The 19278-nt window shown below is 45.2% G+C and overlaps 1 long non-coding RNA gene across 1 annotated transcript; it reads left to right on the forward strand.

Moving 5' to 3' along the window:
- Positions 1–3179: 3179 nt before the first annotated feature.
- On the forward strand, positions 3180–9590 carry LOC120979638. Its single transcript, XR_005774343.1, has 3 exons — positions 3180–3492; positions 4912–4972; positions 8518–9590. It is a non-coding gene; the product is annotated as an uncharacterized LOC120979638 (long non-coding RNA).
- The last annotated feature ends 9688 nt before the right edge of the window (positions 9591–19278 follow it).

Consider the following 19278-nt stretch of genomic DNA (forward strand, 5'->3'; position numbering starts at 1 on the left):
AAATACCCCTTCTTAGTGCCCTCCGTAGATGACTCCATAGTACTCCTCTCCCCCTTCCCCATAGTACCCACCATAATGTGTCCCAGTATAAAATGCCCCTATACAGAGCCCCCATATAAAATAACCGTTCTTTGTGGCCTCAGTAGATACCCCTATAGTGCCCACCAATAATGTGCCAGTAATAAGTGCCCTCAATAATGTGCCAGTAATAAGTGCCCCCAATAACGTGCCAGTAATAAGTGCCCCCAATAACGTGCCAGTAATAAGTGCCACCCCATCACGTGCCAGTAACAAGAGCCCCCATCACGTGCCAGTAACAAGAGCCCCCCAATGTGCCAGTAATGAGAGCCCAGCCCCCCATCACGTGCCAGTAATAAGAGCCCCCCAATGTTCCAGTAACAAGAGCCCCCCATCATGTGCCAGTAATAAGCCCCCCATCATGTGCCAGTAATAAGCCCCCCATCATGTGCCAGTAATAAGCCCCCCATCATGTACCAGTAATAAGCCCCCCATCATGTGCCAGTAATAAGCCCCCCATCATGTGCCAGTAATAAGCCCCCCCCATCATGTGGCAGTAATAAGCCCCCATCATGTGCCAGTAATAAGCCCCCATCATGTGCCAGTAATAAGCCCCCCATAACGTGCCAGTAATAAGCCCCCCATCATGGGGCCAGTAATAAGCTCCCCCATTATGTGCCAGAAATAAGCTCCCCCATCATGTGCCAGTAATAAGCCCCCCATCATGTGCCAGTAATAAGCCCCCCCATCATGTGCCAGTAATAAGCCCCCCATCATGTGCCAGTAATAAGCCCCCCATCATGTGCCAGTTATAAGCCCCCCCATCATGTGCCATTTATAAGCCCCCCCATCATGTGCCAGTAATAAACCCCCCCAATGTGCCAGTAATAAGCCCCCCCATCATGTGCCAGTAATAAGCCCCCCCAATATGCCAGTAATAAGAGCCCTCCTAATGTGCCTGTAAAACTATTGTAAAAAAAAAAAAGAAAACACAAAATACCTCCGTGTCAGCGATGCGATGCAGGCCTCTTCCGTCCTGTGTCCCGCGCTGTATGGCTCAGGCGGCGCGATGACATCATCGCGCCGCTTGCGCCGGCCTCTGATAGTCTGCCGGCCTAGTGCCTGCAGCCTATCAGAGGAAAGGGAAGGGACACGCCTCTCCCTCCCCTGCCCCGCCGCAGCACAGGCAGATGACTATGGAGATGAGCGCAATGGAAGCGCTCATCTCCCTGTGCCCGACTGCGGCGGCTCACTTGGGGGGCATTTTAGTTGGGGGGGCACAGCGTGATGTAGGGGGGGCCATGGCCCCCTCCTGGCGATGCCACTGATGATAGAACGATAGATAGATAGACATGAGAGAGATACAATAGATAGTGTAAAAAGGTACAAGGAATCATTGTGGATGATAGGTACGTCTCACTGAGGTTCCTGGCCGGAGTAAGAGCCGGTTTTCGTGTGTCAGCAGCAGTTGCTGTTTGACACTTTGCTATTTAGTATGGCTGTAAATAGCTGATCCGGGACGGCTTTTACTGGAAGTAGTCAAAGTGCTGGGTGGGTGACTACTCCCCACGTTCCAGGCCGGGTTTTGTCAGGCCTATAAAAAAAACAGCCAGCAGTGTCAGGTGTGGGGAATTATCGCTCTCTGACAATCTCTGTACCGAGATCTGAGCCTTGTGCCAGGCTGGAGGCCTGAATCCAGGAGGACTGCTCTGTTCTGAGCCATGTTGGTCGGGTGTGGATTAACACCCAGTACAAAAGGTGACTGTTTTGTTTTTGAGCTATTTGGGTGTGAACTAACACCAATACTGCAAATGAACTGTCGTACTGTGTACGTGCAACAAGTGTGAATAAACACTGAAGTTTTTGAGTTATAAACTGGTCTTTGCCTCTATACTGGGTCCGTGTGTCCTGACTACCAGAGCGAGTCCCCACGATAGATAGATAGAACATAAATATGTACTGGTGACAGACAAACTTGTTTCACATCTGCATGAAGCAGATCGGGCAGGCTGTTCTGGCCGGGAACAGCCTGGCGGATCTGTCACTACCGTGCGCTGCAGGAAATCCATCCGGCCCTATTCATCTTACTGGGGAACGGCAGAGACCCGGCCGTAACCTGGCAAATATGCCGAAGAACAGCTGGATAAATTCCACCGCGCGGTAATTTCTGTAATTCTCTCGGCTGCGATGTCTGAGGATAGGTCATCAATAAAAATACCTTGGAAAAAACCTTTAAATGCAGATGTGAATCAGATAGATAGATTCTATCTACTTCAGTTTCTCCCAGCATCATATACTGTGTGTGTGTGTGTAATATATATATAGTTTAGTTCCAGGAGGAATAACAGAGGAACAGTACAATGCAGATCTGTAAGGAAAGCTGCTCTAGAATTGATATTTCACGTAGAATGCAAATATTTACAGGAGAACCGACAGCTGCTCTTTAAATTGGCCATACACTTTAAAGAGCGTCTGAAGCGACGGATCCTCCCATCTCCCCATTTATACATGCACTCAGGTTACTACTTGAATTTTAAAAAATCTGTCATCTGTTTTTATGAACCACACTCCCAACCTTTGTCTATTTTTAATACAGCGAAGGTAAACAACCAATCAGGTCACTGCTTTAATTGTCCAAGATGCCAGAGAAAACAAAGAGCTGTCAGCTAATTGGCTGCTACAAAAGCTCCACCCTATCACCTGCATGCATGAGGGAGATAGAGCAACCAATCATGTTACAGTTTTCATTTTTTTCTAGGTGGCTCATAAGAATGTAAACTGTGATCTGATTGGTTGCTATAGGCAACTAAGCCAGTGTTTACTTTACACCAGTTTGATAAATGACCCCCAAAGAGTTTTCTTTATGTCGTCTTTCACATGTAGAAGGGAGATGTGGCTAACCAATCAGAACGCTGTTTATTCTTAACTCTTAAAAAAGGCAGACACTGATTGGTTGCATACAGAGGAGAGAAACATCGCAACCAATAAGAACGCTGCTTTCATTCTCCTAGGCGAAAGTAAACTGCAATCTGATTGGTTCCTACAATAAATCCTGTCCGCTTTCCTATCATTAAAATATAAGTGCGCAGCTGTAATAGTAGACAGGAGCACCCCCTCAGGGAACCCCTGCACCCCTCCTCCCCCCTCATTACGGTCTCATGTGCCTTTTGTTATTTTCCTGTCATGAGACCCGGAAGTTTTTTTTTTTTTTATCCCATCACATGTTCTGAGAGAGATTTAATAAACACAAAAATGGCGACAGTCACGTTACAGCTGCTGCGTCACCAGCTCTTCCTCCTGTAACTGCGGGTGCAAGGAGGCTGCCGGACTCGGGGTGATGCTGACCGGGAAGGGGGTGCAGAGAGGCAAGGCTGGAGCGGCTGGCGGCGCTGTCTGCGACCCTCCCGGGGGGGTCTCTGCCCTCCAATCCCTCCAGGCAGGCGGCAGGGCTCCACAGCGCTTGCAATGTGCCAGGTAGGTGTCCGCGTGTGCATGCAGTATACGGACGTGCAGAGCGTGTTTTGCATGGATTATTTGGTGCATGTCTTCATGCATTGTCCATGTATGCACATCTATACAGGCAGGGGGTGGGGTGGCATGGTACTGGGGTTGGAGGGGTTAATGTTGGCATGCTGCCCTCCTATTTTTTTTTTTTTTCCTGCTCTGCAATTATAAAGATAGCTGAAAAGCTGTTTACATGGGCGCTCCTGCAGGAGGGGCAGGGAGGGCAGCGGGGGAGGGGTCTGGTCCTGTGCAGATTGTGGGTATGAAAGCTATAACCGTAAACACCAGCGCTGTAACTCTTTCAGTCCCGGCGTTAGTTTATTGCAAATTTGCTTTACCGCATTCTTTGATTATCGTTAGCCGTATCCAGGAAAGCTGGGTGACGAGTGCCTTGGCTGCATTTCAGTTGCCTCAGGGTTGTCATCCAGTTTGCCCTTCTCAGATATAAAATGCCATATACCTGATGGCTTACCTAGTTCTGGAGTGGGTGCTCATTATAATGCAGCCCGGGTTCTTGCCACCCTACATTGTTTTTAGGACTGTCAAACAACTACGGTGACAGTATAAGCCCTCATTCACACAGTCAGTGATTTTTTTTTGAGCCAAAACCAGGTGCGCCTCTAAACACAGAACAGGGGCAGATCTTTCCTGTATACCTTATGTCGGTGGAGGCTCCAGTCTTGGTTTTGGCTCACAATCACTGACCAAACACTGACGCTCCGTGCACATTCCCCATCGGAAATTGTCATATTTGAGGGGGAAAATAATGCAGCGGCTGCGCTGTTCTTCCTAGCAACACGAAGGACCCGCAATAAGTCAATAGGGTTCGCAGGCGCCGTCCGGCACTCCTAGGGTGGAGCAGAAAAATAGAAATTTTAACGGAAGAGTGAACAACTCCTTATTTACGTGACCGACGAGGTGACCACATAGGGAGGCAGGGAGTTATAAAGCCTTGGCTGTAAACAAAGTCACACGTTTTGGGGCACCCCATTGTCGCATGACGGTGTACTACTTTTTATGATCCCCCCCCCCCCCCCCCCAACCACACAATTTTCGAAAGGTAGATGTGGTTAGGTAAGTGAGTAGGTTTATAACAGATTAAGCAAAAATTACATTTTCAAAAGGTTACAGAAAATGTTGAACTTTCACTCCAGTAAGGAGGGAGGGGGGGAGGGGGGGGGAACGAAGTAACATCTGTAGACTTATTTCTCAGATAAGTTGAGAGATTTGAGGCAGATACAAGAAAAAATGACTTCAAAAATGCCCTTTATGAAGGTTTAAAGGAATTATATTCACCTAGATGTTTACATGCTCTGTGTCATTAGATGGAAATCTGTTTAATTTCTTAACTAAAATAACCAAAAATATATATATTTTTTGTTTCTTAAGCAGCTACATCCACAATACTTAAACTTGGTTAACTTTTGGGACGAAGACCCTACCCATCATGGTAACTTGTGTCCTCCTGGGTATGTATTACTTGTATTGGGCCAGGCTAGAAAGGTAAGCTGTAGGCGGTAAGAACCTGGTAGCGCACTCAGAGCAGCTACACTGTACGATATTGGGGCGTTACAGGAAGCAATGACGTAATGAAGAGACGCACACTTATATATGAAGGCGTGGCATAAACCACAGTTTTCTCACACATGCTTAATTTATTCAATACTAGAATATGTTCACAATGTGTGGGATGTAGAATAGAAATACTCTTGCCATGGGGAAACTGTCAGCAAGCTGGTGTTACTCTTGTATCCTGTGTTTATATCCTTGATAGGCTCACACATACAGAGTGCGTTCAGTACAGCTGAATACATCATTGGTGTATCGATACAATCAGTGTGTCATCCACACATTCCGCTGCATATATATCGCACCGCACGCTCGCCCTCTCACTGATAATTGGTACCCTATAGCTAGTTCCTGCCTAAAAAGGAACCCATCCCGACATGTTGTGCGGCTTCGTCAGGGGAGTATGGGTACATAGCGTATTATCCATTCTCCCCTGACGAAGCCGCACATTATCAGTGAGAGGGCGAGCGTTCAGGGCGGTGCGATATATATGCAGCGGAATGTGTGGATGACACACTGATTGTATCGATACACAGCGCACTCAAGTAGTGACCACTACAATAAATTCAGATTGGCCGCCATACGTATACAGTGAAGTGTGAGGTGACAAATGGTGTGGAGCGTTATACCAACCGCTCAAGCGTGTTGTGTGTGTATGTAGGAGTTTTTGTAAGCAGTATAGTACTGCAGTATAATTAGAGCATTTGGATTTATCTCCACTACCCTGTGCTGTAGTTAACAGTAAAAATACAGGGTGCAAACTGTAATACCAACCAGTGTGCAAAATAAGAATAATGATGAGAAGGAATCGTTATATGGAGATGATGATATAATATCACAAAAATACACCACTCGACCATAAAATTGTTGTTATCAACAACACAGTGCTGCAGTATAAAGCACTGTCCCTATTGCCGCCAGTATTTGCGAAACAATATATGTACCCAGCTAGTGTCGGATAGTTTTACTCAACACAAATCTTCTTTTCTATATTAGACGTTTTAACAGAATCGAATAGAGATGTCGTTTTATCACATACATGAGCTAGGACCCCTAAAGGGACTTTTTGGTATTTTGACCGCTATTTTATTTAGTACTGTGACTCCATTATGGTGTCCAGCTGCAACTTTCACCAAAACGCTTCAGCCTTGATCTGGATGTGCAGCAAGCAACCGGCTTGTTGACTTCTTTTCATGTAAGAATAGATTATATATTTTTTTCTACATTGAGGGCTACACATGGCCATATTGCGACGCCAGTGCCCAGTGGTATGGTGCCACAATATGACAGTGATGTCATCCTGAGGGGGTTTCTGCTTTCCGTCTGCATTTTGAACTGTCCATTGGAGGGACACATTGCTAGGATTTTGCATATTGCCGATGGATGTCGCTGTATAGCTATACAGTTATATCCCTCACCCATAGGGTCAAATGTTAAAGGGGTTGTGCACTAATTTTCAGTACCTGATCCCCCAGCACTGGTTCCTGGCTCCTTCGCTCCACGGCCTCTGCTGCTTTTCTCTGGTCCGTCCATGTAAACTTCCTCTTTGACTCTGCCGCAGCCAATCACTAGCCGCTGCTTCCCTTGTGTCACGTGATGCAAGTGGAGCAGATGACCGCAGCGGCCAGTGATTGGCTGCAGTGGTGGCAAACAGAAAGTCTACTTGGAGGGACAATCAGCAGAGGCTGGGGCGTGAACGAGCCAGGGATCAGGTAATTTTCACACCTCCGCAAACGGATATGGATCTCTCCCTGCGCTGCCCACGTCTCGCCATACTGGGTCATGTATTTTAGTGTCTGTCCTTCCTAGTCACCAGGCGTTCCCCTTCAGGTTTGCTCAGCGTTCGTGGTCTCCACCCTAACACACTGCCATTTCAGACAGGGCAGATCGTTATAACCGCCCCAGGGCTGCAGATTTGAATTTATGAATAATTCATGTTACTGGAGACTGATCTAAATCCTCTTCTCGAGCTCCACTCATTTTCACGAAGCCTCCCCTTGTCTGTTTTCACCGCCCAACCTCAGTTAGCAAATGGCGTCTCATCCCTTGCTTCTCATTGGAGCGCGGCCAACCTCTCGTACCCTGCCATATAAGTTACTTCCACAAAGTCTCATGGGATTTTTGACTGTTCCAGAAATAGCCGAGTGCTGTGAACACAGTGGCGGTGGATATTATGTTGATCAGTTGTATTGCGGTTGTCACCCAGCTTTCCTGGGCTCCTAACAGGTCTGCTTCGCTATAGAATGTACTTAAATGGGTGATCCCATGATTGATGTAAAAAATTAAAATCAGACATTATATAGTACGTGGCAATGGAACCAGCCCTGTACCCCACATGGGTCCACAGATCACCACATTCACTGCTCCAATCGCTCTGCTAGATTATCTTCAGCCGAGCAGCTCAGGGAGCGTGTCCTTTCTGCTGCAGCTCTCTCTCTATAACTGCCACAGCTTCTAACAGAACATATGGCTGGTGGCAGTTGAAGATTTAAAGGGATTCTGTCATGACATTTGAGGCCTATAACCTAAACATATGGCCAGGTCCCTACTAATAACCTAAATCCGAAACTGTCCTTATTAAATGTGCCTGTGGCTCTATTAGCTCATAAAACAGGTTTTTATAACCTGTCATTCACCTACCTAAGGTGCCCAAGGGGACGTCGCTTCATACAGGGTGGCCGGCTGTAGCCATCTCCGTCTGGTGCCCAGCGCTGCCTTCCCACTAGAAATCGCCGCCCTCCCTTTCTATAGAGCCGCCTCCCTCAGCCAGATCCTGCGCACTAGGTATAACCTGATGCGCCTGTGCGGACTCCTGGCCGCGGCCTCGTGAGTAAAGTGTGCATGCGCCGGCCGGCGCACTTCGCTCAAACCTGCCTTGACCGCCCTATTGCAGCCATCCTCTCACAGCCGCACGGGATCTGGCTGAGGGAGCGGACTATTTCGGAGGTGGTGCTGAGGTGAGGGAGGCGGCGCTGAGGTGAGGAAGGCCACAAGCAAAGTGCTGACAGAGGGAGTGGACTCCCTCTGTCTCCCATCGGCACCCTGCAAATGCGATTGTGGGGTGTCGATGTGTGTGAAGGCTGGATGGGGTCTCATGTAGGCCCCAGACCAGCCTTGAGTAATCCCGCAAAAAACAAGCCCTCATAAAGCTATATAGACGTAAAAATAAAAAAGCTATAGACTCTTGGAATGCGACGATAAAAAAAAGGAAGAAAAACGCTTGGTCAGTAAGGCTCAAAACAGGGTCACTTTGGGGTTACTAATGACCCGTCCGCCCTCCTGAAGTCAATGCTTGAATTCACCATGGAGTAAAAATGCTGGAGCATGTTTACGTAGACCTCTATGTTGTGCCGTTCCTCTATTATCCCTTCTAGAAATGTATGAATAAATTGACCACTAAATGTTACTTTTTTCTTTTGTCAATAGGACGTGTCTAACAATGTCGAGATTACTACACTGATTAATTTCCTAAACCATCTTTATTCACGCAGCCGCCACTAGAGGGAGCACAATGCAGAGAAACCAGTTATTGTGTAATAGATTGCAACATATTGGCTTGTATGTGCTTTTGTTCTTTGTTTTGCACTTTTTTGTATAACTTTGTATCCTTACATAGGAAGCTGCTGAGAAAAGTAAAAAAGTTACAATATTTGTTTTACTTGTGAAAGCTGAAGCTGGTAAAGAGCGCTGTGACTGACAGGCTTCCCTGGCTCAGTTATCACAGTGCTGATGCTGTCTAGTCTAAAGGTACAGTACTGTGATAACTGAAGGATGGCAGCCATCTTAACATCATGCTCTTGGAATGAACCAGAAGACTACGCTCCTCCATCTCGTTTTGTGGTCAGATGAGTCTTTGTCTGGATGTCCACATGGCTGCTGGAAGTATTGCAATAAAGCCAGTAAAACGCATTTGGATTTGGAGTTTTTATTAACGAGGTACATACTGAAGAAAGGACGTAATTTACATGGCAAATTGGGTTAAGACGTAACTATCCTCACTTATGACATTCCCTATTGTAACTCCTTTCTGCCCCCTTCTATATTATCGCCTAGAACCTATACCCCTCATCCAACCATAGCCCTGATACTCCATAAACTCCAGAACACTTAATATTGGTACTGACTGGTGTCGACTCGTGTAGCCTAATATGTACTTCCCGATAGTATATAAAAGACGGCTGGTCTATTGTACAATACAAGCACTTATGCCTCATGTATCACCCCCATCTCCTCATAGATTGTAAGCTATCTCGAGCAGGGCCCTCTCTCCTATTGTCTGAATTGTTGATTTTGCAATCTGTAATGTCCACTTTGAACATGTTCCCTCTGAATTGTAAAGTGCTATATAAATACAGATTGTCACACAGAGCAACAAGCCTTGTGTGAACTAAATCAAGTTAAAAATAAACTACCATTATACAGCCCAACATGTACAAGAATAGAACTACTATAATACTGCTCCTATGTACAAGAATAGAACTACTATAATACTACTCCTATGTACAGGAATATAGCTACTATAATACTGCCTCCTATGTACAAGAATATAACTACTATAATACTGCCTCCTATGTACAAGAATATAACTACTATAGTACTGCTCCTATGTACAAGAATATAACTACTATAATACTGCCTCCTATGTACAAGAATATAACTACTATAATACTGCCTCCTATGTACAAGAATATAACTACTATAATACTGCCTGCTATGTACAGGAATATAACTACTATAAGGCTGCGTTCACACGGGCGAGATTTCCGCGCGGGTGCAATGCGGTAGGTGAACGCATTGCACCCGCACTGAATCTGGACCCATTCATTTCAATGGGGCTGTTCAGATGAGCGATGATTTTCACGCATCACTATATTCTGCGTTTTTCACGCAACGCAGGCCCCATAGAAGTGAATGGGGTTGCGTGAAAATCGCAAGCATCCGCAAGCAAGTGCGGATGCGGTGCGATTTTCACGCATGGTTGCTAGGTGACAGTCTATACACTGTATTATTTTCCCTTATAACATGGTTATAAGGGAAAATAATAGCATTCTGAATCAATTGAGGGTTAAAAAAAAATAAAAAAATTAACTCGCCTTCTCCTCTTGTTCGCGTAGTTCTCCCGGTCTTTAGTTCTTTAAAAGATGAACTATGGGCTAAAGGACCTTTGGTGACGTCAGATCACATGCTCCAATCACATGGTACATCACCATGTGATTGGAGCATGTGATCTGACGTCACCAAAGGTCCTTTAGCCCATAGTTCATCTTTTAAAGAACTAAAGACCGTGATCAGTTTCAATATTCACGCAGTTCACAGTTGAAAGTTCCCAGGGTTCATTGTGTTTTGGGTCTGTACTGCCCACCTGTATTCCTGCAGTGTAGGAGCTCGGTTATGTTGTTAGGGGTGTGATTGAGGGCGCCTTCATAGGCAGCAAATTTTGTTGCAGGCTTGTGAATGCAGCTCGAAAGTACAATGCTTAAAGGGTTTCTCCAGAATTAACCCTATTAGGCTAGCTGACATAAGCGATGGGCTAATGTCAGCTAAACCTAACTAGCCTATTCCTACTTTTATCTATGCCCCCGTTACTCCAGAAATATAACTTTTATAATATGCTGATTAGCCTCTAGGTGCAGGAAGGGGGGCGCGTTGCCCCCGCTCCTAGAGCAGGGGTCCTTAAACTACAGCCCGCGGGCCACATGCGGCCCGCCGAGGACATTTATCCAGCCCGCCACCTCCGCGGACATTTATCCTGCCCCGCCACCGCCGAGGACATTTATGCTGCCCGCCATGCCTGTCCGTTACTTTTTTCCCCCCAACTTAAGAGACGGACGGTCCGGCAGCCAGCCTATCATTGGTGGAAGAGAGGGCATGTGGGAGGGGCCTGCCGGACCCGATTTGCGCGGTATCTTGTGCAGTGAACGTTGGGAGCTGGCTCGTGGGAGAGTGTGACTCTCTGAAAGACACATTCAAGTCAAACAGCCTTCCTAATTTCTATGCATCTCTCCCCTCTGAGACATATCCTAATCTCAGGAACCATGCACTTAAAATGGCAACCATCTTTGGCAGCACTTATGTCTCTGAACAGACTTTTTCCAGAATGAAACATCTGAAATCTCCAACCAGATCTAGACTAACTGATGCATCACTTGTTACGACTAGCAGTGACAAATATGGAACCGGACATTGACCATCTCATCAGCCAAAAGCAGGCCCATAGTTCCCATTGAAATACTGGTAAGTTTGTTGATTTAACTTTAATTTTTCTTCATTTTAAATATTGTTTTTTTTTTGTTTGTTTTTTCCACTTCGAAATAAGATGTGTGTGCCGTGTGCATAGGAATTAGTTCATTTTTATTTTTTTTTAAACTATAGTCCGGCCCTCCAACAGTCTGAGGGACAGTGAACTGGCCCCCTGTTTAAAAAATTTGAGGACCCTGGTCCTAGAGGCTCCATTCTCCCACCTCTGGCCACGCCCTACTACACTAGATTGACAGGGCCAGGCAGCGTTGGTCTCCTACTGCCGACCCTGTCTGCCGAGTAAATCTCACGCCTGCGCCGTTCCGTTCAGTATTCGGCGCAGTGAGTGAAGGGCGCTCGCAGGCTGCCGGCTTCCTCACTGCGCTGTTCAGTACTGAACGGCGCGAGATTTCCCCAGCGCACAGGGTCGGCAGTTAGAGGTGAAAGCTGCCTAGCCCTCAATCTAGTTTAGCAGGGCGTGGCCAGAGGTGGGAGAACGGAGCCTCTAGGAGCAGGGGCAATGCCCCCCCCCCCCCCGGCACCTAGAGGCTAATTAGCATATTATAAAAGTTAGATTTCTGGAGTAACGGGGGCATAGATACAAGTAGGTATAGGCTAGTTAGGTTCAGCTGACATTAGCACATTGCTACTGTCAGCGAGCTTAATAGGGTTAATTCTCATGACCGAATCCCTTTAACAGTAATGTAAGAGTTTTTCCAGGGTTTTTATATGGATTCTGTTCACAGGATAGAACATTAATGTCTGATCAGTCGGAGTACCCCTCTGCCCCCTCCCCCGCCAATTTAGTTTTTCTAGACTAGCTCTGGACGGAGTGGACTGGTTACCATTCACTTTAATGACAGCAACACTGCAGTAACTAGCTCTGTAGTTACAGCACCTACTACAGAGCAGCTGATCGGCGGGGATGCAGGTTGTCGGACCCCCGACGATCAGATAATGATAGGCCATCGGTATAAAAATCCTGAACGGCTTCTTTAACTTATCCCATAAACAAACTACAAAGCGGTATTTAACAGTGAATGTAGACTTCTGAGAGCGGTATGTACGTTGCTATGTTTTTGCACTTTGCATACAGAAGCCGCAGGTTCTTCACCGTCCCTCCTCTTCCCGTTTGCAGAAGTTCATCCTGTTGGCAGGAGCTGTATCCTTGGATGACAGAAGATAGGCAACGGTGGTGGGTGATAAGGTTATTCTGGACTAATTGGTAAATTGCATCCTTTGCATTGCAGGCTAGTCAGAATTCAGCAGGGCCGATCGTCCAAAGGACCAGAAAGGTCTGTTCTTCATTACTAGAAGCCAATCGTATTGTAGTAGATTCCTGTCTGGTTTCAGACTGTGTTCACACTGCATTTGAGCCATCTGTATGGGGTGTACATCGAAAAAAAAGTTTCCACCATATGCACCAAACATAACTATAGGGCTCCTTCTTTCAGCTGTCAAATTTTTTTTTTTTATATATATATATATATATATATATATATATATATATATATATATATATATAATGTGTGTATATATATATATCTATATATATATATTATATATAATTTTTTACAGTGGGAGCATTTGCAGACCTAAGGCTCAGACGTGATGTGAGCAGAGCCTCAAAGGAACGTTCTGGGCAAAGTCAACACTGTGTTCTGCCTAGGGTGAGGTGCATGGCAGTTTTTCCTGCTGTGAATCCCTCCCCCAGACCTGAAATAACCCAGTGTATAAATGGGGATTGCGGAAGTTCATGCACATGCTGCAGAATCAACCCTATTCAGATGGAGCATCTCACTCATCAGCTGTTTTGGGCAGCCACTGGCGCAGGAAATTATACAGTGGCTGGAGCTGGAGGCATAAAGTTCTGTCCACTGTGCAGTGGCCGTTGTTTCAGGATACTGTAGCATTCAGGTGAATGAGAGCGGAGGTGCAGTACACCAGAGCCAGACACCATGCAGTGGACGGAGCCTTCTCTTCCCTGTAAAGTCTCAGGCGTTAGCGGATTCCACAAACAGCTGATTTGTAGGGGTGCTGCCGGGTGGAGGATAGGTGATCAGTATCTAGTACTGGCAAACCCCTCTAAGTTGCACAAATTCACCACATGTAACCTTAGGCTACTTTCACACTTGCGGCTGAGTGATCCGGCAAGCAGTTCAGTCGCCGGAACTGCCTGCCGGATCAGGCAATCTGCATGCAAAAGGACAGCATTTGTAGACTGATCCGGATGTGGATCAGTCTTACAAATGCCTTGCAAGAACGGATTCGTCTCTCCGTTTGTTATACGGCCAAACTGATCCGTTTATTTTTCACATTTTTTCACGGTCTGCGCATAGACGGATCCGGCACTAATACATTTCAATGTAAATTAATGCCGGATCTGGCATTCCGGCAACTGATCTGGAATTTTGGATGGAGAGAATACTGCAGCATGCTGCGGAATTTCCTCCGTCCAAAACGCCGTTCAGTGACTGAACTGAAGACATCCTGAACGGATCGCTCTCCATTCAGAATGCATGGGGATAAAACTGATCAGTTATTTTCCGGTATAGAGCCCCTAAGACAGAACTCTGAAAAGAATGTCTGAAAAGAAAAACGCTAGTGTGAAAGTACCCTTACCCTAATATAGCTACAAGACTCCACCCCCCCATAAGGTTCTCTGGTCATCTACAGTCGTGGCCAAAAGTTTTGAGAATTACATAAATATTGGAAATTGGAAAAGTTGCTGCTTAAGTTTTTATAATAGCAATTTGCATATACTCCAGAATGGTATAAGGAGGGATCAGATGAATTACATAGTCCTTCTTTGCCATGAAAATTAACTTAATCCCAAAAAAAAACTTTCCACTGCATTTCATTGCTGTCACTAAAGGACCTGCTGAGATCATTTCAGTAATCGTCTTGTTAACTCAGGTGAGAATGTTGACGAGCACAAGGCTGGAGATCATTGTCAGGCTGATTGGGTTAAAATGGCAGACTTGACATGTTAAAAGGAGGATGATGTGATGTTCTTCCATTGTTAACCATGGTGACCTGCAAAGAAACGCGTGCAGCTATCATTGCGTTGCATAAAAATGGCTTCACAGGCAAGGATATTGTGGCTGCTAAGATTGCACCTCAATCAACAATTTATAGGATCATCAAGAACTTCAAGGAAAGAGGTTCAATTCTTGTTAAAGGGCTTCTGTCAGCCCACTAAACCGTTTTTTTTTTTTTTTTTTTTGCTTAATAATAACCCCTACACTGCGATTTATCCATACATAAGTAAAATAAGAATTTTGGTTCAGTAGAATTTGCTAAAACCCTATTTTTATAATATGTAAATTACCTTGCTACCAGCAAGTAGGGCGGCTACTTGCTGGTTCCAGCCGCATCCTCCGATGGTAATGACGCCCCCTCTGCTTGTTGATTGACAGGGCCAGCGGACGGGATCTTTCTCCGCTGGCCCTGCCTGTTTTTATTCAATATCTGGCGCCTGCGCCGCGGCCGTACCCATCTTCAATCGGCGCAGGCGCACTGAGAGGCGGCCACTCACTCGGCCGCTTCATCCTTAATGCGCCTGCGCCGGGTGTAGATGTGACGTCGTCGGCGCAGGCGCATTGAGGATGAAGCGGCCGAGTGAGTGGCCGCCTCTCAGTGCGCCTGCGCCGATTGAAGATAGGTGCGGCGCAGGCGCTAGATATTGAATGAAAACAGGCAGGGCCAGCGGAGAAAGATCCCGTCCGCTGGCCCTGTCAATCAACAAGCAGAGGGGGCGTCATTACCATCGGAGGATGCGGCTGCTACCAGCAAGTAGCCGCCCTACTTGCTGGTAGCAAGTTAATTTACATATTATAAAAATGGGGTTTTAGCAAATTCTACTGAACCAAAATTCTTATTTTACTTATGTATGCTGAGATCGCAGTGTAGGGGTTATTATTAAGCAAAAAAAAAAAAAACGGTTTAGTGGGCTGACAGAAGCCCTTTAAGAAGGCTTTGGGGCGTCCAAGAAAGTCCAGCAAGCGCCAGGATCGTCTCCTAAAGAGGATTCAGCTGCGGGATCGGAGTGCCACCAGTGCAGAGCTTGCTCAGGAATGGCAGCAGGCAGGTGTGAGCGCATCTGCACGCACAGTGAGGCGAAGACTTCTGGAAGATGGCGTGGTGTCAAGAAGGGCAGCAAAGAAGCCACTTCTCTCCAAAAAAACCATCAGGGACAGATTGATCTTCTGCAGAAAGTATGGTGAATGGACTGCTGAGGACTGGGGCAAAGTCATATTCTCCGATGAAGCCTCTTTCCGATTGTTTGGGGCATCTGGAAAAAGGCTTGTCTGAAGAAGAAAAGGTGAGAGCTACCATCAGTCCTGTGTCATGCCAACAGTAAAGCATCCTGAGACCATTCATGTGTGGGGTTGCTTCTCATCCAAGGGAGTGGGCTCACTCACAATTTTGTCCAAAAACACAGCCATGAATAAAGAATGGCACCAAAACACCCTCCAACAGCAACTTCTTCCAACAACAGTTTGGTAAAGAACAATGCATTATCCAGCACGATGGAGCACCGTGCCATAAGGCAAAAGTGATAACTAAGTGGCTCGGGGACCAAAACGTTGACATTTTGGGTCCATGGCCTGGAAACTCCCCAGATCTTAATCCCATTGAGAACTTGTGGTCAATCCTCAAGAGGCGGGTGGACAAACAAAAACCCACTAATTCTGACAAACTCCAAGAAGTGATTATGAAAGAATGGGTTGCTATCAGTCAGGGATTGGCCCAGAAGTTGATTGAGAGCATGCCCAGTCGGATTGCAGAGGTCCTAAAAAAGAAGGGCCAACACTGCAAATACTGACTCTTTGCATAAATGTCATGTAATTGTCGATAAAAGCCTTTGAAACGTATGAAGTGCGTGTAATTATATTTCACTACATCACAGAAACAACTGAAACAAAGATCTAAAAGCAGTTTAGCAGCAAATGAGCACCGCACAAGCAGGCTCGGACTGGCCCACACGGGTAAAGGGGAATCCCCCGGTGGGCCCCTAGTCTCACACCCCCTCCACAAGTGGCACATAACACAGTAGACATACTGCACTACATACATATATTCAATGTATAGCACCTCAACCAGCCGGTGTTCATATAAAAAACTTGTTAAATTATTTATTAGATTCAAATGTATCTGTATGGTGGGCACCCAAAATACATTTTACTGGTGGGGCCCTGGGTACCCCAGTCCGACACTGCGCACAAGGATCTTATGCGTGTAGCCGAGCTGCAAATGATAGAACTTATGTCCTATTCTTGTCTATTTTTCAGACAAGAATAGCCATTTTTTTCAATGGGGCCAGCAAAAAGTGGAGGATGCACATGGACCGCATCCATATTTTACAGATCTTCGATTTTCAAAACAGATACCCTTTAAGACAGAATGAGAATGCCTAGTGGTCCCCCTGTCCTGCATAGCTAGGGGGGCGAAGAGGTAGTTACCTCATGGTCCAGGGCCTTTGGGCACTCTCAGGCACCATCTTACACCTAGGATGCTAGAATTATAATTTTGGGCTGAGGCCCTATAACAGATTTTTGCATTTTTGGACCCAGAGGTTCCACTTATACATCTAAGCATAGTGTGTATATATATCGCAAGAAAAGTCCCACCAAGATCTGTCCACTAAATCTTTGTCTTTATTTTAAGATATTTCAAGGTAAATGATATACCAGTAATCATTGACATCGTTCCTGTTTTTGGTTTACAAAGCTGCATCAGGAAACCTGTCCGTGTGGCTGTACCTTCACAGATGTCTAAAAGGCCGGAGAAGGTAGTCAGTGTCCTCCATCAGCCAGTAGATGGCAGCGTTTGTAAAAAAAAACCACATTGTAAAATAAAGGAAACATTGTAGCAGTGCGATGCAGGTTTTGTTTTCATGATTTCTGATTACAATTTCTTGTTAAGTAAGAGCCTTGTAGACTTTCTTTGGCAGGAGAAGGAATACTGAACACTGTTGTTTATACCAGTTTTTTTAATACAAGATAATAATAATAATAATACTAATAATGTGTGCTGGGATGGATTCACACATAGGCTTTAAGTGGCTTTTTTTTTTTTTGCAGTTTATATAAAAAAACACTAACTTAAGATGTTATCAGAAAATATATGGGAAATACTGTCTAAAGTGTAGGACATACAAGCATATTTTTTTTATTTAATTCTTTTGCACTACTGGCAATTTTTTCAGTTTGGTAAGTTTTTTTCTGTGTCTGGCATAAAAAAAAAAGAAAAAAGAAGGATGTTGAAGCAATGCCATCTTCCATCTAAAAAAAAGCCTGAAGAAAGAACTGTCTGCACATATGTTTTGAAAAAAAGTTACTTAAACCCATAAAAATGTTTTTTCAATGGATTTTTTTTTGTTGTTGTAGAGAGCAAATTTATGTGTGAAGGAAACCCTAGTCGATGGATGTGGCTGTGTAAGAAGTGCTTGCCTATATTTCTTAATATTTCAAGGCAATTCTTTTATCATTGAAAGAAATTATTTTATATCAAGACAGGGAGGCTCCTATTGCTTAACTCTTTCTTTACTGAAACACAGCAGCAAAGAAGACAATCAGAAAAAAACATTCCACCAATGAGGATCTAGTCCCTCCCCTTAGATCCCCTATATAGGGACCTCCTTCACACCACATCTTCCTCTTTCTTTGCTGCTGCAGTTCAGTAAAAGTATCTCACTACAGCCCTCTTGGGCTGTGTGGGGTTTATCTGTAATTGTTGTTTGCAGTATCTTAGCTTATAGGTTCGGTAGTGTGTGTGTGTGTGTGTGTGTATATGTGTGTATGTGTATGTGTATATATATATATATATATATATATATATATATATATATATATATATATATATATATACACACACAGTGGGGGAAATAATTATTTGACCCCTCACTGATTTTGTAAGTTTGTCCAATGACAAAGAAATGAAAAGTCTCAGAACAGTATCATTTCAATGGTAGGTTTATTGTAACAGTGGCAGATAGCACATCAAAAGGAAAATCGAAAAAATAACTTTAAATAAAAGATAGCAACTGATTTGCATTTCATTGAGTGAAATAAGTATTTGAACCCCTACCAACCATTAAGAGTTCTGGCTCCCACAGAGTGGTTAGACACTTCTACTCAATTAGTCACCCTCATTAAGGACACCTGTCTTAACTAGTCACCTGTATAAAAGACACCTGTCCACAGAATCAATCAATCAAGCAGACTCCAAACTCTCCAACATGGGAAAGACCAAAGAGCTGTCCAAGGATGTCAGAGACAAAATTGTAGACCTGCACAAGGCTGGAATGGGCTACAAAACCATTAGCAAGAAGCTGGGAGAGAAGGTGACAACTGTTGGTGCGATTGTTCGAAAATGGAAGGAGCACAAAATGAACATCAATCGACCTCGCTCTGGGGCTCCACGCAAGATCTCACCTCGTGGGGTGTCAATGGTTCTGAGAAAGGTGAAAAAGCATCCTAGAACTACACGGGAGGAGTTAGTTAATGACCTCAAATTAGCTGGGACCACAGTCACCAAGAAAACCATTGGAAACACATTACACCGCAATGGATTAAAATCCTGCAGGGCTCGCAAGGTCCCCCTGCTCAGGAAGGCACATGTGCAGGCCCGTCTGAAGTTTGCCAATGAACACCTGAATGATTCAGAGAGTGACTGGGAGAAGGTGCTGTGGTCTGATGAGACCAAAATAGAGCTCTTTGGCATTAACTCAACTCGCTGTGTTTGGAGGAAGAAAAATGCTGCCTATGACCCCCAAAACACCGTCCCCACCGTCAAGCATGGGGGTGGAAACATTTTGCTTTGGGGGTGTTTTTCTGCTAAGGGCACAGGACAACTTATTCGCATAAACGGGAAAATGGACGGAGCCATGTATCGTGAAATCCTGAGCGACAACCTCCTTCCCTCTGCCAGGAAACTGAAAATGGG

Source organism: Bufo bufo, chromosome 9 (assembly GCF_905171765.1).
Source record: "Bufo bufo chromosome 9, aBufBuf1.1, whole genome shotgun sequence".
Lineage (NCBI taxonomy): Eukaryota > Metazoa > Chordata > Amphibia > Anura > Bufonidae > Bufo > Bufo bufo.